This window comes from Macaca fascicularis, chromosome 20 (genome assembly GCF_037993035.2).
Source record: "Macaca fascicularis isolate 582-1 chromosome 20, T2T-MFA8v1.1".
Taxonomy (NCBI): domain Eukaryota; kingdom Metazoa; phylum Chordata; class Mammalia; order Primates; family Cercopithecidae; genus Macaca; species Macaca fascicularis.
Genome location: NC_088394.1, coordinates 36,495,931 through 36,517,657, shown reverse-complemented (window position 1 = coordinate 36,517,657; position 21,727 = coordinate 36,495,931).

The following is a 21,727-nucleotide window of genomic DNA, read 5'->3' as shown; positions in this document are numbered from 1 at the left end:
TTTGGCCCTATAGTCTCCAAAGGGAACCGAAATATCTGTTCTCAGATTCCACAGAAATAAGGCTAGCAAAGAGATCCACGAAATACAGATGTAACTCTGTGAGATGAATTAACAGAACACTAAGAAGTTTCTCAGAAAGCTTCTTTTCAGATTTCATCTGAGGATATTTCCTTTTTCACCATAGCCCTCTATGGGCTTCCAAATATCACTTTGCCAATTCCACAAGAACTGTCTTAGCGAAAGGCTTCTTGAGGGGAAAGCTGTAACTCTGTGAGATGATTTCACAGAACACAAAGAAGTTTCTCAGAAGCTTCTTTCTCTTTGATATCAGAGGATATTTCCTTTGGCCGTATAGTCTCCAAAGGGAACAGAAATATCTGTTCTCAGATTCCAGAGAAATGAGGCTAGCAAAGCGATCCACGAAATACAGATGTAACTCTGTGAGATGAATTAACAGAACACTAAGCAGTTTCTCAGAAAGCTTCTTTCCAGATTTCATCTGAGGATATTTCCTTTTTCACCATAGCCCTCTATGGGCTTCCCAATATCACTTTGCCAATTCCACAAGAACTGTCTTAGCGAAAGGCTTCTTGAGGGGAAAGCTGTAACTCTGTGCGATGATTTCACAGAACACAAAGAAGTTTCTCAGAAAGCTTCTTTCTCTTTGTTATCGGAGGATATTTTCTTTGGCCCTATAGTCTCCAAAGGGATCCGATATATCTGTTCTCAGATTCCACAGAAATAAGGCTAGCAAAGAGATCCACGAAATACAGATGTAACTCTGTGAGATGAATTAACAGAACACTAAGCAGTTTCTCAGAAAGCTTCTTTCCAGATTTCATCTGAGGATATTTCCTTTTTCACCATAGCCCTCTATGGGCTTCCAAATATCACTTTGCCAATTCCACAAGAACTGTCTTAGCGAAAGGCTTCTTGAGGGGAAAGCTGTAACTCTGTGAGATGATTTCACAGGACACAAAGAAGTTTCTCAGAAAGCTTCTTTCTCTTTGTTATCGGAGGATATTTCCTTTGGCCCTATAGTCTCCAAAGGGAACCGAAATATCTGTTCTCAGATTCCGCAGAAATAAGGCTAGCAAAGAGATCCACGAAATACAGATGTAACTCTGTGAGATGAATTAACAGAACACTAAGCAGTTTCTCAGAAAGCTTCTTTCCAGATTTTATCTAAGGATATTTCCTTTTTCACCATAGCCCTCTATGGGCTTCCAAATATCACTTTGCCAATTCCACAAGAACTGTCTTAGCGAAAGGCTTCTTGAGGGGAAAGCAGTAACTCTGTGAGATGATTTCACAGAACACAAAGAAGTTTCTCAGAAAGCTTCTTTCTCTTTGTTATCGGAGGATATTTCCTTTGGCCCTATAGTCTCCAAAGGGATCCGAAATATCTGTTCTCAGATTCCACAGAAATAAGGCTAGCAAAGAGATCCACGAAATACAGATGTAACTCTGTGAGATGAATTAACAGAACACTAAGCAGTTTCTCAGAAAGCTTCTTTCCAGATTTCATCTGAGGATATTTCCTTTTTCACCATAGCCCTCTATGGGCTTCCAAATATGACTTTGCCAATTCCACAAGAACTGTCTTAGCGAAAGGCTTCTTTAGGGGAAAGCTGTAACTCTGTGAGATGATTTCACAGGACACAAAAAAGTTTCTCAGAAAGCTTCTTTCTCTTTGTTATCGGAGGATATTTCCTTTGGCCCTATAGTCTCCAAAGGGAACCGAAATATCTGTTCTCAGATTCCACAGAAATAAGGCTAGCAAAGAGATCCACGAAATACAGATGTAACTCTGTGAGATGAATTAACAGAACACTAAGCAGTTTCTCAGAAAGCTTCTTTCCAGATTTCATCTGAGGATATTTCCTTTTTCACCATAGCCCTCTAAGGGCTTCCAAATATCACTTTGCCAATTCCACAAGAACTGTCTTAGCGAAAGGCTTCTTGAGGGGAAATCTGTAACTCTGTGAGATGATTTCACAGAACACAAAGAAGTTTCTCAGAAAGCTTCTTTCTCTTTGTTATCGGAGGATATTTCTTTTGGCCCTATAATCTCCAAAGGGATCCGAAATATCTGTTCTCAGATTCCACAGAAATAAGGCTAGCAAAGAGATCCACGAAATACACATGTAACTCTGTGAGATGAATTAACAGAACACTAAGCAGTATCTCAGAAAGCTTCTTTCCAGATTTCATCTGAGGATATTTCCTTTTTCACCACAGCCCTCTATGGGCTTTCAAATATCACTTTGCCAATTCCCCAAGAACTGTCTTAGCGAAAGGCTTCTTGAGGGGAAAGTTGTAACTCTGTGAGATGATTTCACAGAACACAAAGAAGTTTCTGAGAAAGCTTCTTTCTCTTTGTTATCGGAGGATATTTCCTTTGGCCCTATAGTCTCCAAAGGGAACCGAAATATCTGTTCTCAGATTCCACAGAAATGAGGCTAGCAAAGACATCCACGAAATACAGATGTAACTCTGTGAGATGAATTAACAGAACACCAAGCAGTTTCTCAGAAAGCTTCTTTCCAGATTTCATCTGAGGATATTTCCTTTTTCACCATAGCCCTCTATGGGCTTCCAAATATCTCTATGCCAATTCCACAAGAACTGTCTTAGGGAAAGGCTTCTTGAGGGGAAAGCTGTAACTCTGTGAGATGATTTCACAGAACACAAAGAAGTTTCTCAGAAAGCTTCTTTCTCTTTGTTATCGGAGGATATTTCCTTTGCCCCTATAGTCTCCAAAGGGAACCGAAATATCTCTTCTCAGATTCCACAGAAATGAGGCTAGCAAAGAGATCCACGAAATACAGATGTAACTCTGTGAGATGAATTAACAGAACACTAAGCAGCTGCTCAGAAAGCTTCTTTCCAGATTTCATCTGAGGATATTTCCTTTTTCACCATAGCCCTCTAGGGGTTCCAAATATCACTTTGCCAATTCCACAAGAACTGTCTTAGCGAAAGGCTTCTTGAGGGGAAAGCTGTAACTCTGTGAGATGATTTCACAGAACACAAAGAAGTTTCTCAGAAAGCTTCTTTCTCTTTGTTATCAGAGGATATTTCCTTTGGCCCTATAGTCTCCAAAGGGATCCGAAATATCTGTTCTCAGATTCCACAGAAATAAGGCTAGCAAAGAGATCCACGAAATACAGATGTAACTCTGTGAGATGAATTAACAGAACACTAAGCAGTTTCTCAGAAAGCTTCTTTCCAGATTTAATCTGAGGATATTTCCTTTTTCACCATAGCCTTCTATGGGCTTCCAAATATCACTTTGCCAATTCCACAAGAATTGTCTTAGCGAAAGGCTTCTTGAGGGGAAAGCTGTAACTCTGTGAGATGATCTCACAGAACCCAAAGAAGTTTCTCAGAAAGCTTCTTTCTCTTTTTTATCGGAGGATATTTCCTTTGTCCCTATAGTCTCCAAAGGGAACCGAAATATCTGTTCTCAGATTCCACAGAAATGAGGCTAGAAAAGAGATCCACGAAATACAGATGTAACTCTGTGAGATGAATTAACAGAACACTAAGCAGTTTCTCAGAAAGCTTCTTTCCAGATTTCATCTGAGGATATTTCCTTTTTCACCATAGCCCTCTATGGGCTTCCAAATATCACTTTGCCAATTCCTCAAGAACTGTCTTAGCGAAAGGCTTCTTGATTGGAAAGCTGTAACTCTGTGAGATGATTTCACAGAACACAAAGAAGTTTCTCAGAAAGCTTCTTTCTCTTTGTTATCGGAGGATATTTCCTTTGGCCCTATTGTCTCCAAAGGGATCCGAAATAGCTGTTCTCAGATTCCACAGAAATGAGGCTAGCAAAGAGATCCACGAAATACAGATGTAACTCTGTGAGATGAATTAACAGAACACTAAGCAGTTTCTCAGAAAGCTTCTTTCCAGATTTTATCTAAGGATATTTCCTTTTTCACCATAGCCCTCTATGGGCTTCCAAATATCACTTTGCCAATTCCACAAGAACTGTCTTAGCGAAAGGCTTCTTGAGGGGAAAGCAGTAACTCTGTGAGATGATTTCACAGAACACAAAGAAGTTTCTCAGAAAGCTTCTTTCTCTTTGTTATCGGAGGATATTTCCTTTGGCCCTATAGTCTCCAAAGGGTTCCGAAATATCTGTTCTCAGATTCCACAGAAATAAGGCTAGCAAAGAGATCCACGAAATACAGATGTAACTCTGTGAGATGAATTAACAGAACACTAAGCAGTTTCTCAGAAAGCTTCTTTCCAGATTTCATCTGAGGATATTTCCTTTTTCACCATAGCCCTCTATGGGCTTCCAAATATGACTTTGCCAATTCCACAAGAACTGTCTTAGCGAAAGGCTTCTTGAGGGGAAAGCTGTAACTCTGTGAGATGATTTCACAGGACACAAAAAAGTTTCTCAGAAAGCTTCTTTCTCTTTGTTATCGGAGGATATTTCCTTTGCCCCTATAGTCTCCAAAGGGAACCGAAATATCTCTTCTCAGATTCCACAGAAATGAGGCTAGCAAAGAGATCCACGAAATACAGATGTAACTCTGTGAGATGAATTAACAGAACACTAAGCAGCTGCTCAGAAAGCTTCTTTCCAGATTTCATCTGAGGATATTTCCTTTTTCACCATAGCCCTCTAGGGGTTCCAAATATCACTTTGCCAATTCCACAAGAACTGTCTTAGCGAAAGGCTTCTTGAGGGGAAAGCTGTAACTCTGTGAGATGATTTCACAGAACACAAAGAAGTTTCTCAGAAAGCTTCTTTCTCTTTGTTATCAGAGGATATTTCCTTTGGCCCTATAGTCTCCAAAGGGATCCGAAATATCTGTTCTCAGATTCCACAGAAATAAGGCTAGCAAAGAGATCCACGAAATACAGATGTAACTCTGTGAGATGAATTAACAGAACACTAAGCAGTTTCTCAGAAAGCTTCTTTCCAGATTTCATCTGAGGATATTTCCTTTTTCTCCATAGCCCTCTATGGGCTTCCAAATATCACTTTGCCAATTCCACAAGAACTGTCTTAGCGAAAGGCTTCTTGAGGGGAAAGCTGTAACTCTGTGAGATGATTTCACAGAACACAAAGAAGTTTCTCAGAAAGCTTCTTTCTCTTTGTTATCGGAGGATATTTCCTTTGGCCCTATAGTCTCCAAAGGGAACCGAAATATCTGTTCTCAGATTCCACAGAAATAAGGCTAGCAAAGAGATCCACGAAATACAGATGTAACTCTGTGAGATGAATTAACAGAACACTAAGCAGTTTCTCAGAAAGCTTCTTTCCAGATTTAATCTGAGGATATTTCCTTTTTCACCATAGCCTTCTATGGGCTTCCAAATATCACTTTGCCAATTCCACAAGAATTGTCTTAGCGAAAGGCTTCTTGAGGGGAAAGCTGTAACTCTGTGAGATGATCTCACAGAACCCAAAGAAGTTTCTCAGAAAGCTTCTTTCTCTTTGTTATCGGAGGATATTTCCTTTGTCCCTATAGTCTCCAAAGGGAACCGAAATATCTGTTCTCAGATTCCACAGAAATGAGGCTAGAAAAGAGATCCACGAAATACAGATGTAACTCTGTGAGATGAATTAACAGAACACTAAGCAGTTTCTCAGAAAGCTTCTTTCCAGATTTCATCTGAGGATATTTCCTTTTTCACCATAGCCCTCTATGGGCTTCCAAATATCACTTTGCCAATTCCTCAAGAACTGTCTTAGCGAAAGGCTTCTTGATTGGAAAGCTGTAACTCTGTGAGATGATTTCACAGAACACAAAGAAGTTTCTCAGAAAGCTTCTTTCTCTTTGTTATCGGAGGATATTTCCTTTGGCCCTATTGTCTCCAAAGGGATCCGAAATAGCTGTTCTCAGATTCCACAGAAATGAGGCTAGCAAAGAGATCCACGAAATACAGATGTAACTCTGTGTGATGAATTAACAGAACACGAAGCAGTTTCTCAGAAAGCTTCTTTCCAGATTTAATCTGAGGATATTTCCTTTTTCACCATAGCCCTCTATGGGCTTCCAAATATCACTTTTCCAATTCCACAAGAACTGTCTTAGCGAAAGGCTTCTTGAGGGGAAAGCTGTAACTCAGTGAGATGATTTCACAGAACACAAAGAAGTTTCTCAGAAAGCTTCTTTCTCTTTGTTATCGGAGGATATTTCCTTTGGCCCTATAGTCTCCAAAGGGAACCGAAATATCTGTTCTCAGATTCCACAGAAATAAGGCTAGCAAAGAGATCCACGAAATACAGATGTAACTCTGTGAGATGAATTAACAGAACACTAAGCAGTTTCTCAGAAAGCTTCTTTCCAGATTTCATCTGAGGATATTTCCTTTTTCACCATAGCCCTCTATGGGCTTCCAAATATCACTTTGCCAATTCCACAAGAACTGTCTTAGCGAAAGGCTTCTTGAGGGGAAAGCTGTAACTCTGTGAGATGATTTCACAGGACACAAAGAAGTTTCTCAGAAAGCTTCTTGCTCTTTGTTATCGGAGGATATTTCCTTTGGCCCTATAGTCTCCAAAGGGAACCGAAATATCTGTTCTCAGATTCCACAGAAATAAGGCTAGCAAAGAGATCCACGAAATACAGATGTAACTCTGTGAGATGAATTAACAGAACACTAAGCAGTTTCTCAGAAAGCTTCTTTCCAGATTTCATCTGAGGATATTTCCTTTTTCACCATAGCCCTCTATGGGCTTCCAAATATCACTTTGCCAATTCCACAAGAACTGTCTTAGCGAAAGGCTTCTTGAGGGGAAATCTGTAACTCTGTGAGATGATTTCACAGAACACAAAGAAGTTTCTCAGAAAGCTTCTTTCTCTTTGTTATCGGAGGATATTTCCTTTGGCCCTATAGTCTCCAAAGGGATCCGAAATATCTGTTCTCAGATTCCACAGAAATAAGGCTAGCAAAGAGATCCACGAAATACACATGTATCTCTGTGAGATGAATTAACAGAACACTAAGCAGTTTCTCAGAAAGCTTCTTTCCAGATTTCATCTGAGGATATTTCCTTTTTCACCATAGCCCTCTATGGGCTTCCAAATATCACTTTGCCAATTCCACAAGAACTGTCTTAGCGAAAGGCTTCTTGAGGGGAAAACTGTAACTCTGTGAGATGATTTCACAGGACACAAAGAAGTTTCTCAGAAAGCTTCTTTCTCTTTGTTATCGGAGGATATTTCCGTTGGCCCTATAGTCTCCAAAGGGAACCGAAATATCTGTTCTCAGATTCCACAGAAATAAGGCTAGCAAAGAGATCCACGAAATACAGATGTAACTCTGTGAGATGAATTAACAGAACACTAAGCAGTTTCTCAGAAAGCTTCTTTCCAGATTTCATCTGAGGATATTTCCATTTTCACCATAGCCATCTATGGGCTTCCAAATATCACTTTGCCAATTCCACAAGAACTGTCTTAGCGAAAGGCTTCTTGAGGGGAAAACTGTAACTCTGTGAGATGATTTCACAGGACACAAAGAAGTTTCTCAGAAAGCTTCTTTCTCTTTGTTATCGGAGGATATTTCCTTTGGCCCTATAGTCTCCAAAGGGATCCGAAATATCTGTTCTCAGATTCCACAGAAATAAGGCTAGCAAAGAGATCCACGAAATACAGATGTAACTCTGTGAGATGAATTAACAGAACACTAAGCAGTTTCTCAGAAAGCTTCTTTCCAGATTTCATCTGAGGATATTTCCATTTTCACCATAGCCATCTATGGGCTTCCAAATATCACTTTGCCAATTCCACAAGAACTGTCTTAGCGAAAGGCTTCTTGAGGGGAAAGCTGTAACTCTGTGAGATGATTTCACAGGACACAAAGAAGTTTCTCAGAAAGCTTCTTTCTCGTTGTTATCGGAGGATATTTCCTTTGGCCCTATAGTCTCCAAAGGGAACCGAAATAGCTGTTCTCAGATTCCACAGAAATAAGGCTAGCAAAGACATCCACGAAATACAGGTGTAACTCTGTGAGATGAATTAACAGAACACTAAGCAGTTTCTCAGAAAGCTTCTTTCCAGATTTCATGTGAGGATATTTCCTTTTTCACCATAGCCCTCTATGGGCTTCCAAATATCACTTTGCCAATTCCACAAGAACTGTCTTAGCGAAAGTCTTCTTGAGGGGCAATCTGTAACTCTGTGAGATGATTTCACAGAACACAAAGAAGTTTCTCCGAAAGCTTGTTTCTCTTTGTTATCGGAGGATATTTCCTTTGGCCCTGTAGTCTCCAAAGGAATCCGAAATATCTGTTCTCAGATTCCACAGAAATAAGGCTAGCAAAGAGATCCACGAAATACGGATGTAACTCTGTGAGATGAATTAAAAGAACACTAAGTAGTTTCTCAGAAAGCTTCTTTCCAGATTTCATCTGAGGATATTTCCTTTTTCACCAATGCCCTCTATGGGCTTCCAAATATCACTTTGCCAATTCCTCAAGAACTGTCTTAGCGTAAGGCTTCTTGAGGGGAAAGCTGTAACTCTGTGAGATGATTTCACAGAACACAAAGAAGTTTCTCAGAAACCTTCTTTCTCTTTGTTATCGGAGGATATTTCCTTTGGCCCTATAGTCTCCAAAGGGAACCGAAATATCTGTTCTCAGATTCCACAGAAATAAGGCTAGCAAAGAGATCCACGAAATACAGATGTAACTCTGTGAGATGAATTAACAGAACACTAAGAAGTTTCTCAGAAAGCTTCTTTTCAGATTTCATCTGAGGATATTTCCTTTTTCACCATAGCCCTCTATGGGCTTCCAAATATCACTTTGCCAATTCCACAAGAACTGTCTTAGCGAAAGGCTTCTTGAGGGGAAAGCTGTAACTCTGTGAGATGATTTCACAGAACACAAAGAAGTTTCTCAGAAGCTTCTTTCTCTTTGATATCAGAGGATACTTCCTTTGGCCGAATAGTCTCCAAAGGGAACAGAAATATCTGTTCTCAGATTCCAGAGAAATGAGGCTAGCAAAGCGATCCACGAAATACAGATGTAACTCTGTGAGATGAATTAACAGAACACTAAGCAGTTTCTCAGAAAGCTTCTTTCCAGATTTCATCTGAGGATATTTCCTTTTTCACCATAGCCCTCTATGGGCTTCCCAATATCACTTTGCCAATTCCACAAGAACTGTCTTAGCGAAAGGCTTCTTGAGGGGAAAGCTGTAACTCTGTGCGATGATTTCACAGAACACAAAGAAGTTTCTCAGAAAGCTTCTTTCTCTTTGTTATCGGAGGATATTTCCTTTGGCCCTATAGTCTCCAAAGGGAACCGAAATATCTGTTCTCAGATTCCACAGAAATAAGGCTAGCAAAGAGATCCACGAAATACAGATGTAACTCTGTGAGATGAATTAACAGAACACTAAGCAGTTTCTCAGAAAGCTTCTTTCCAGATTTCATCTAAGGATATTTCCTTTTTCACCATAGCCCTCTATGGGCTTCCAAATATCACTTTGCCAATTCCACAAGAACTGTCTTAGCGAAAGGCTTCTTGAGGGGAAAGCAGTAACTCTGTGAGATGATTTCACAGAACACAAAGAAGTTTCTCCGAAAGCTTCTTTCTCTTTGTTATCGGAGGATATTTCCTTTGGCCCTATAGTCTCCAAAGGGATCCGAAATATCTGTTCTCAGATTCCACAGAAATAAGGCTAGCAAAGAGATCCACGAAATACAGATGTAACTCTGTGAGATGAATTAACAGAACACTAAGCAGTTTCTCAGAAAGCTTCTTTCCAGATTTCATCTGAGGATATTTCCTTTTTCACCATAGCCCTCTATGGGCTTCCAAATATGACTTTGCCAATTCCACAAGAACTGTCTTAGCGAAAGGCTTCTTGAGGGGAAAGCTGTAACTCTGTGAGATGATTTCACAGGACACAAAAAAGTTTCTCAGAAAGCTTCTTTCTCTTTGTTATCGGAGGATATTTCCTTTGGCCCTATATCTCCAAAGGGAACCGAAATATCTGTTCTCAGATTCCACAGAAATAAGGCTAGCAAAGAGATCCACGAAATACAGATGTAACTCTGTGAGATGAATTAACAGAACACTAAGCAGTTTCTCAGAAAGCTTCTTTCCAGATTTCATCTGAGGATATTTCCTTTTTCACCATAGCCCTCTAAGGGCTTCCAAATATCACTTTGCCAATTCCACAAGAACTGTCTTAGCGAAAGGCTTCTTGAGGGGAAATCTGTAACTCTGTGAGATGATTTCACAGAACACAAAGAAGTTTCTCAGAAAGCTTCTTTCTCTTTGTTATCGGAGGATATTTCTTTTGGCCCTATAATCTCCAAAGGGATCCGAAATATCTGTTCTCAGATTCCACAGAAATAAGGCTAGCAAAGAGATCCACGAAATACACATGTAACTCTGTGAGATGAATTAACAGAACACTAAGCAGTATCTCAGAAAGCTTCTTTCCAGATTTCATCTGAGGATATTTCCTTTTTCACCACAGCCCTCTATGGGCTTTCAAATATCACTTTGCCAATTCCCCAAGAACTGTCTTAGCTAAGGCTTCTTGAGGGGAAAGTTGTAACTCTGTGAGATGATTTCACAGAACACAAAGAAGTTTCTCAGAAAGCTTCTTTCTCTTTGTTATCGGAGGATATTTCCTTTGGCCCTATAGTCTCCAAAGGGAACCGAAATATCTGTTCTCAGATTCCACAGAAATGAGGCTAGCAAAGACATCCACGAAATACAGATGTAACTCTGTGAGATGAATTAACAGAACACCAAGCAGTTTCTCAGAAAGCTTCTTTCCAGATTTCATCTGAGGATATTTCCTTTTTCACCATAGCCCTCTATGGGCTTCCAAATATCTCTATGCCAATTCCACAAGAACTGTCTTAGGGAAAGGCTTCTTGAGGGGAAAGCTGTAACTCTGTGAGATGATTTCACAGAACACAAAGAAGTTTCTCAGAAAGCTTCTTTCTCTTTGTTATCGGAGGATATTTCCTTTGCCCCTATAGTCTCCAAAGGGAACCGAAATATCTCTTCTCAGATTCCACAGAAATGAGGCTAGCATAGAGATCCACGAAATACAGATGTAACTCTGTGAGATGAATTAACAGAACACTAAGCAGCTGCTCAGAAAGCTTCTTTCCAGATTTCATCTGAGGATATTTCCTTTTTCACCATAGCCCTCTAGGGGTTCCAAATATCACTTTGCCAATTCCACAAGAACTGTCTTAGCGAAAGGCTTCTTGAGGGGAAAGCTGTAACTCTGTGAGATGATTTCACAGAACACAAAGAAGTTTCTCAGAAAGCTTCTTTCTCTTTGTTATCAGAGGATATTTCCTTTGGCCCTATAGTCTCCAAAGGGATCCGAAATATCTGTTCTCAGATTCCACAGAAATAAGGCTAGCAAAGAGATCCACGAAATACAGATGTAACTCTGTGAGATGAATTAACAGAACACTAAGCAGTTTCTCAGAAAGCTTCTTTCCAGATTTCATCTGAGGATATTTCCTTTTTCACCATAGCCCTCTATGGGCTTCCAAATATCACTTTGCCAATTCCACAAGAACTGTCTTAGCGAAAGGCTTCTTAAGGGGAAAGCTGTAACTCTGTGAGATGATTTCACAGAACACAAAGAAGTTTCTCAGAAAGCTTCTTTCTCTTTGTTATCGGAGGATATTTCCTTTGGCCCTATAGTCTCCAAAGGGAACCGAAATATCTGTTCTCAGATTCCACAGAAATAAGGCTAGCAAAGAGATCCACGAAATACATATGTAACTCTGTGAGATGAATTAACAGAACACTAAGCAGTTTCTCAGAAAGCTTCTTTCCAGATTTAATCTGAGGATATTTCCTTATTCACCATAGCCTTCTATGGGCTTCCAAATATCACTTTGCCAATTCCACAAGAATTGTCTTAGCGAAAGGCTTCTTGAGGGGAAAGCTGTAACTCTGTGAGATGATCTCACAGAACACAAAGAAGTTTCTCAGAAAGCTTCTTTCTCTTTGTTATCGGAGGATATTTCCTTTGTCCCTATAGTCTCCAAAGGGAACCGAAATATCTGTTCTCAGATTCCACAGAAATGAGGCTAGAAAAGAGATCCACGAAATACAGATGTAACTCTGTGAGATGAATTAACAGAACACTAAGCAGTTTCTCAGAAAGCTTCTTTCCAGATTTAATCTGAGGATATTTCCTTTTTCACCATAGCCCTCTATGGGCTTCCAAATATCACTTTGCCAATTCCTCAAGAACTGTCTTAGCGAAAGGCTTCTTGATTGGAAAGCTGTAACTCTGTGAGATGATTTCACAGAACACAAAGAAGTTTCTCAGAAAGCTTCTTTCTCTCTTTTATCGGAGGATATTTCCTTTGGCCGTATAGTCTCCAAAGGGAACTGAAATATCTGTTCTCAGATTCCACAGAAATAAGGCTAGCAAAGAGATCCACGAAATACAGATGTAACTCTGTGAGATGAATTAACAGAACACCAAGCAGTTTCTCAGAAAGCTTCTTTCCAGATTTCATCTGAGGATATTTCCTTTTTCACCATAGCCCTCTATGGGCCTCCAAATATCACTTTGCCAATTCCACAAGAACTGTCTTAGCGAAAGGCTTCTTTAGGGGAAAGCTGTAACTCTGTGAGATGATTTCACAGAACACAAAGAAGTTTCTCAGAAAGCTTCTTTCTCTTTGTTATCGGAGGATATTTCCTTTGGCCCTATTGTCTCCAAAGGGATCCGAAATAGCTGTTCTCAGATTCCACAGAAATGAGGCTAGCAAAGAGATCCACGAAATACAGATGTAACTCTGTGTGATGAATTAACAGAACACGAAGCAGTTTCTCAGAAAGCTTCTTTCCAGATTTAATCTGAGGATATTTCCTTTTTCACCATAGCCCTCTATGGGCTTCCAAATATCACTTTTCCAATTCCACAAGAACTGTCTTAGCGAAAGGCTTCTTGAGGGGAAAGCTGTAACTCTGTGAGATGATTTCACAGAACACAAAGAAGTTTCTCAGAAAGCTTCTTTCTCTTTGTTATCGGAGGATATTTCCTTTGGCCCTATAGTCTCCAAAGGGAACCGAAATATCTGTTCTCAGATTCCACAGAAATAAGGCTAGCAAAGAGATCCACGAAATACCGATGTAACTCTGTGAGGTGAATTAACAGAACACTAAGCAGTTTCTCAGAAAGCTTCTTTCCAGATTTCATCTGAGGATATTTCCTTTTTCACCATAGCCCTCTATGGGCTTCCAAATATCACTTTGCCAATTCCACAAGAACTGTCTTAGCGAAAGGCTTCTTGAGGGCAAAGCTGTAACTCTGTGAGATGATTTCACAGGACACAAAAAAGTTACTCAGAAAGCTTCTTTCTCTTTGTTATCGGAGGATATTTCCTTTGGCCCTATAGTCTCCAAAGGGAACAGAAATATCTGTTCTCAGATTCCACAGAAATAAGGCTAGCAAAGAGATCCACGAAATACAGATGTAACTCTGTGAGATGAATTAACAGAACACTAAGCAGTTTCTCAGAAAGCTTCTTTCCAGATTTCATCTGAGGATATTTCCTTTTTCACCATAGCCCTCTATGGGCTTCCAAATATCACTTTGCCAATTCCACAAGAACTGTCTTAGCGAAAGGCTTCTTGAGGGGAAATCTGTAACTCTGTGAGATGATTTCACAGAACACAAAGAAGTTTCTCAGAAAGCTTCTTTCTCTTTGTTATCGGAGGATATTTCCTTTGGCCCTATAGTCTCCAAAGGGATCCGAAATATCTGTTCTCAGATTCCACAGAAATAAGGCTAGCAAAGAGATCCACGAAATACACATGTATCTCTGTGAGATGAATTAACAGAACACTAAGCAGTTTCTCAGAAAGCTTCTTTCCAGATTTCATCTGAGGATATTTCCTTTTTCACCATAGCCCTCTAAGGGCTTCCAAATATCACTTTGCCAATTCCACAAGAACTGTCTTAGCGAAAGGCTTCTTGAGGGGAAAACTGTAACTCTGTGAGATGATTTCACAGGACACAAAGAAGTTTCTCAGAAAGTTTCTTTCTCTTTGTTATCGGAGGATATTTCCTTTGGCCCTATAGTCTCCAAAGGGAACCGAAATATCTGTTCTCAGATTCCACAGAAATAAGGCTAGCAAAGAGATCCACGAAATACAGATGTAACTCTGTGAGATGAATTAACAGAACACTAAGCAGTTTCTCAGAAAGCTTCTTTCCAGATTTCATCTGAGGATATTTCCATTTTCACCATAGCCATCTATGGGCTTCCAAATATCACTTTGCCAATTCCACAAGAACTGTCTTAGCGAAAGGCTTCTTGAGGGGAAAGTTGTAACTCTGTGAGATGATTTCACAGGACACAAAGAAGTTTCTCAGAAAGCTTCTTTCTCGTTGTTATCGGAGGATATTTCCTTTGGCCCTATAGTCTCCAAAGGAAACCGAAATAGCTGTTCTCAGATTCCACAGAAATAAGGCTAGCAAAGAGATCCACGAAATACAGATGTAACTCTGTGAGATGAATTAACAGAACACTAAGCAGTTTCTCAGAAAGCTTCTTTCCAGATTTCATGTGAGGATATTTCCTTTTTCACCATAGCCCTCTATGGGCTTCCAAATATCACTTTGCCAATTCCACAAGAACTGTCTTAGCGAAAGTCTTCTTGAGGGGAAATCTGTAACTCTGTGAGATGATTTCACAGAACACAAAGAAGTTTCTCCGAAAGCTTGTTTCTCTTTGTTATCGGAGGATATTTCCTTTGGCCCTGTAGTCTCCAAAGGGATCCGAAATATCTGTTCTCAGATTCCACAGAAATAAGGCTAGCAAAGAGATCCACGAAATACGGATGTAACTCTGTGAGATGAATTAAAAGAACACTAAGTAGTTTCTCAGAAAGCTTCTTTCCAGATTTCATCTGAGGATATTTCCTTTTTCACCAATGCCCTCTATGGGCTTCCAAATATCACTTTGCCAATTCCTCAAGAACTGTCTTAGCGTAAGGCTTCTTGAGGGGAAAGCTGTAACTCTGTGCGATGATTTCACAGAACACAAAGAAGTTTCTCAGAAAGCTTCTTTCTCTTTGTTATCGGAGGATATTTTCTTTGGCCCTATAGTCTCCAAAGGGATCCGATATATCTGTTCTCAGATTCCACAGAAATAAGGCTAGCAAAGAGATCCACGAAATAAAGATGTAACTCTGTGAGATGAATTAACAGAACACTAAGCAGTTTCTCAGAAAGCTTCTTTCCAGATTTCATCTGAGGATATTTCCTTTTTCACCATTGCCCTCTATGGGCTTCCAAATATCACTTTGCCAATTCCACAAGAACTGTCTTAGCGAAAGGCTTCTTGAGGGGAAAGCTGTATCTCTGTGAGATGATTTCACAGAACACAAAGAAGTTTCTCAGAAAGCTTCTTTCTCTTTGTTATCGGAGGATATTTCCTTTGGCCCTATAGTCTCCAAAGGGAACCGAAATATCTGTTCTCAGATTCCACAGAAATAAGGCTAGCAAAGAGATCCACGAAATACAGATATAACTCTGTGAGATGAATTAACAGAACACTAAGCAGTTTCTCAGAAAGCTTCTTTCCAGATTTCATCTGAGGATATTTCCTTTTTCACCATAGCCCTCTATGGGCTTCCAAATATCACTTTGCCAATTCCACAAGAACTGTCTTAGCGAAAGGCTTCTTGAGGGGAAAGCTGTAACTCTGTGAGATGATTTCACAGAACACAAAGAAGTTTCTCAGAAACCTTCTTTCTCTTTGTTATCGGAGGATATTTCCTTTGGCCCTATAGTCTCCAAAGGGAACCGAAATATCTGTTCTCAGATTCCACAGAAATAAGGCTAGCTAAGAGACCCACGAAATACAGATGTAACTCTGTGAGATGAATTAACAGAACACTAAGCAGTTTCTCAGAAAGCTTCTTTCCAGATTTCATCTGAGGATATTTCCTTTTTCACCATAGCCCTCTATGGGCTTCCAAATATCACTTTGCCAATTCCACAAGAACTGTCTTAGCGAAAGGCTTCTTGAGGGGAAAGCTGTAACTCTGTGAGATGATTTCACAGAACACAAAGAAGTTTCTCAGAAAGCTTCTTTCTCTTTGTTATCGGAGGATATTTCCTTTGGCCCTATAGTCTCCAAAGGGAACCGAAATATCTGTTCTCAGATTCCACAGAAATAAGGGTAGCAAAGAGATCCACGAAATGCAGATGTAACTCTGTGAGATGAATTAACAGAACACTAAGCAGTTTCTCAGAAAGCTTCTTTCCAGATTTCATCTGAGGATATTTCCTTTTTCACCATAGCCCTCTATGGGCTTCCAAATATCACTTTGCCAATTCCACAAGAACTGTCTTAGCGAAAGGCTTCTGAGGGGAAAGCAGTAACTCTGTGAGATGATTTCACAGAACACAAAGAAGTTTCTCAGAAAGCTTCTTTCTCTTTGTTATCGGAGGATATTTCCTTTGGCCCTATAGTCTCCAAAGGGATCCGAAATATCTGTTCTCAGATTCCACAGAAATAAGGCTAGCAAAGAGATCCACGAAATACAGATGTAACTCTGTGAGATGAATTAACAGAACACTAAGCAGTTTCTCAGAAAGCTTCTTTCCAGATTTCATCTGAGGATATTTCCTTTTTCACCATAGCCCTCTATGGGCTTCCAAATATCACTTTGCCAATTCCACAAGAACTGTCTTAGCGAAAGGCTTCTTGAGGGGAAAGCTGTAACTCTGTGAGATGATTTCACAGGACACAAAAGAGTTTCTCAGAAAGCTTCTTTCTCTTTGTTATCGGAGGATATTTCCTTTGGCCCTATAGTCTCCAAAGGGAACCGATATATCTGTTCTCAGATTCCACAGAAATAAGGCTAGCAAAGAGTTCCACGAAATACAGATGTAACTCTGTGAGATGAATTAACAGAACACTAAGCAGTTTCTCAGAAAGCTTCTTTCCAGATTTCATCTGAGGATATTTCCTTTTTCACCATAGCCCTCTAAGGGCTTCCAAATATCACTTTGCCAATTCCACAAGAACTGTCTTAGCGAAAGGCTTCCTGAGGGGAAATCTGTAACTCTGTGAGATGATTTCACAGAACACAAAGAAGTTTCTCAGAAAGCTTCTTTCTCTTTGTTATCGGAGGATATTTCCTTTGGCCCTATAATCTCCAAAGGGATCCGAAATATCTGTTCTCAGATTCCACAGAAATAAGGCTAGCAAAGAGATCCACGAAATACAGATGTAACTCTGTGAGATGAATTAACAGAACACTAAGCAGTTTCTCAGAAAGCTTCTTTCCAGATTTCATCTGAGGATATTTCCTTTTTCACCATAGCCCTCTAAGGGCTTTCAAATATCACTTTGCCAATTCCCCAAGAACTGTCTTAGCGAAAGGCTTCTTGAGGGGAAATCTGTAACTCTGTGAGATGATTTCACAGAACACAAAGAAGTTTCTCAGAAAGCTTCTTTCTCTTTTTTATCGGAGGAAATTTCCTTTGGCCCTATAGTCTCCAAAGGGAACCGAAATATCTGTTCTCAGATTCCACAGAAATAAGGCTAGCAAAGAGATCCACGAAATACAGATGTAACTCTGTGAGATGAATTAACAGAACACTAAGCAGTTTCTCAGAAAGCTTCTTTCCAGATTTCATGTGAGGATATTTCCTTTTTCACCATAGCCCTCTATGGGCTTCCAAATATCACTTTGCCAATTCCACAAGAACTGTCTTAGCGAAAGTCTTCTTGAGGGGAAATCTGTAACTCTGTGAGATGATTTCACAGAACACAAAGAAGTTTCTCCGAAAGCTTGTTTCTCTTTGTTATCGGAGGATATTTCCTTTGGCCCTGTAGTCTCCAAAGGGATCCGAAATATCTGTTCTCAGATTCCACAGAAATAAGGCTAGCAAAGAGATCCACGAAATACGGATGTAACTCTGTGAGATGAATTAAAAGAACACTAAGTAGTTTCTCAGAAAGCTTCTTTCCAGATTTCATCTGAGGATATTTCCTTTTTCACCAATGCCCTCTATGGGCTTCCAAATATCACTTTGCCAATTCCTCAAGAACTGTCTTAGCGTAAGGCTTCTTGAGGGGAAAGCTGTAACTCTGTGCGATGATTTCACAGAACACAAAGAAGTTTCTCAGAAAGCTTCTTTCTCTTTGTTATCGGAGGATATTTTCTTTGGCCCTATAGTCTCCAAAGGGATCCGATATATCTGTTCTCAGATTCCACAGAAATAAGGCTAGCAAAGAGATCCACGAAATAAAGATGTAACTCTGTGAGATGAATTAACAGAACACTAAGCAGTTTCTCAGAAAGCTTCTTTCCAGATTTCATCTGAGGATATTTCCTTTTTCACCATTGCCCTCTATGGGCTTCCAAATATCACTTTGCCAATTCCACAAGAACTGTCTTAGCGAAAGGCTTCTTGAGGGGAAAGCTGTATCTCTGTGAGATGATTTCACAGAACACAAAGAAGTTTCTCAGAAAGCTTCTTTCTCTTTGTTATCGGAGGATATTTCCTTTGGCCCTATAGTCTCCAAAGGGAACCGATATATCTGTTCTCAGATTCCACAGAAATAAGGCTAGCAAAGAGTTCCACGAAATACAGATGTAACTCTGTGAGATGAATTAACAGAACACTAAGCAGTTTCTCAGAAAGCTTCTTTCCAGATTTCATCTGAGGATATTTCCTTTTTCACCATAGCCCTCTAAGGGCTTCCAAATATCACTTTGCCAATTCCACAAGAACTGTCTTAGCGAAAGGCTTCCTGAGGGGAAATCTGTAACTCTGTGAGATGATTTCACAGAACACAAAGAAGTTTCTCAGAAAGCTTCTTTCTCTTTGTTATCGGAGGATATTTCCTTTGGCCCTATAATCTCCAAAGGGATCCGAAATATCTGTTCTCAGATTCCACAGAAATAAGGCTAGCAAAGAGATCCACGAAATACAGATGTAACTCTGTGAGATGAATTAACAGAACACTAAGCAGTTTCTCAGAAAGCTTCTTTCCAGATTTCATCTGAGGATATTTCCTTTTTCACCATAGCCCTCTAAGGGCTTTCAAATATCACTTTGCCAATTCCCCAAGAACTGTCTTAGCGAAAGGCTTCTTGAGGGGAAATCTGTAACTCTGTGAGATGATTTCACAGAACACAAAGAAGTTTCTCAGAAAGCTTCTTTCTCTTTTTTATCGGAGGAAATTTCCTTTGGCCCTATAGTCTCCAAAGGGAACCGAAATATCTGTTCTCAGATTCCACAGAAATAAGGCTAGCAAAGAGATCCACGAAATACAGATGTAACTCTGTGAGATGAATTAACAGAACACCAAGCAGTTTCTCAGAAAGCTTCTTTCCAGATTTCATCTGAGGATATTTCCTTTTTCACCATAGCCCTCTATGGGCCTCCAAATATCACTTTGCCAATTCCACAAGAACTGTCTTAGCGAAAGGCTTCTTGAGGGGAAAGCAGTAACTCTGTGAGATGATTTCACAGAACACAAAGAAGTTTCTCAGAAAGCTTCTTTCTCTTTGTTATCGGAGGATATTTCCTTTGGCCCTATAGTCTCCAAAGGGATCCGAAATAGCTGTTCTCAGATTCCACAGAAATGAGGCTAGCAAAGAGATCCACGAAATACAGATGTAACTCTGTGAGATGAATTAAGAGAACACTAAGCAGTTTCTCAGAAAGCTTCTTTCCAGATTTCATCTGAGGATATTTCCTTTTTCACCATAGCCCTCTAGGGGCTTCCAAATATCACTTTGCCAATTCCACAAGAACTGTCTTAGCGAAAGGCTTCTTGAGGGGAAAGCTGTAACTCTCTGAGATGATTTCACAGAACACAAAGAAGTTTCTCAGAAAGCTTCTTTCTCTTTGTTATCGGAGGATATTTCCTTTGGCCCTATAGTCTCCAAAGGGAACCGAAATATCTGTTCTCAGATTCCACAAACAAGGCTAGCAAAGAGATCCACGAAATACAGATGTAACTCTGTGAGATGAATTAACAGAACACTAAGCAGTTTCTCAGAAAGCTTCTTTCCAGATTTCATCTGAGGATATTTCCTTTTTCACCATAGCCCTCTATGGGCTTCCAAATATCACTTTGCCAATTCCACAAGAACTGTCTTAGCGAAAGGCTTCTTGAGGGGAAAGCTGTAACTCTCTGAGATGATTTCACAGAACACAAAGAAGTTTCTCAGAAAGCTTCTTTCTCTTTGTTATCGGAGGATATTTCCTTTGGCCCTATAGTCTCCAAAGGGAACCGAAATATCTATTCTCAGATTCCACAGAAATAAGGCTAGCAAAGAGATCCACGAAAGACAGATGTAACTCTGTGAGATGAATTAACAGAACACCAAGCAGTTTCTCAGAAAGCTTCTTTCCAGATTTCATCTGAGGATATTTCCTTTTTCACTATAGCCCTCTATGGGCCTCCAAATATCACTTTGCCAATTCCACAAGAACTGTCTTAGCGAAAGGCTTCTTGAGGGGAAAGCTGTAACTCTGTGCGATGATTTCACAGAACACAAAGAAGTTTCTCAGAAAGCTTCTTTCTCTTTGTTATCGGAGGATATTTCCTTTGGCCCTATAGTCTCCAAAGGGAACCGATATATCTGTTCTCAGATTCCACAGAAATGAGGCTAGCAAAGAGATCCACGAAATACAGATGTAACTCTGTGAGATGAATTAACAGAACACCAAGCAGTTTCTCAGAAAGCTTCTTTCCAGATTTCATCTGAGGATATTTCCTTTTTCACCATAGCCCTCTATGGGCCTCCAAATATCACTTTGCCAATTCCACAAGAACTGTCTTAGCGAAAGGCTTCTTGAGGCGAAAGCTGTAACTCTGTGAGATGATTTCACAGAACACAAAGAAGTTTCTCAGAAAGCTTCTTTCTCTTTGTTATCGGAGGATATTTCCTTTGGCCCTATAGTCTCCAAAGGGATCCGAAATAGCTGTTCTCAGATTCCACAGAAATGAGGCTAGCAAAGAGATCCACGAAATACAGATGTAACTCTGTGAGATGAATTAACAGAACACTAAGCAGTTTCTCAGAAAGCTTCTTTCCAGATTTAGTCTGAGGATATTTCCTTTTTCACCATAGCCCTCTATGGGCTTCCAAATATCACTTTGCCAATTCCACAAGAACCGTCTTAGCGAAAGGCTTCTTGAGGGGAAAGCTGTAACTCTGTGAAATGATTTCACAGAACACAAAGAAGTTTCTCAGAAAGCTTCTTTCTCTTTGTTATCGGAGTATATTTCCTTTGGCCATATAGTCTCCACAGCGATCCGAAATATCTGTTCTCAGATTCCACATAAATAAGGCCAGCAAAGTGATCCACGAAATACAGATGTAACTCTGTGAGATGAATTAACAGAACACTAAGCAGTTTCTCAGAAAGCTTCTTTCCAGATTTCATCTGAGGATATTTCCTTTTTCACCATAGCCCTCTATGGGCATCCAAATATCACTTTGCCATTTCCACAAGAACTGTCTTAGCGAAAGGCTTCTTGAGGGGAAAGCTGTAATTCTGTGAGATGATTTCACAGAACAGAAAGAAGTTTCTCAGAAAGCTTCTTTCTCTTTGTTATCGGAGGATATTTCCTTTGGCCCTGTAGTCTCCAAAGGGAACAGAAGTATCTGTTCTCAGATTCCACAGAAATAAGGCTAGCAAAGAGATCCACGAAATACAGATGTAACTCTGTGAGATGAATTAACAGAACACTAAGCAGT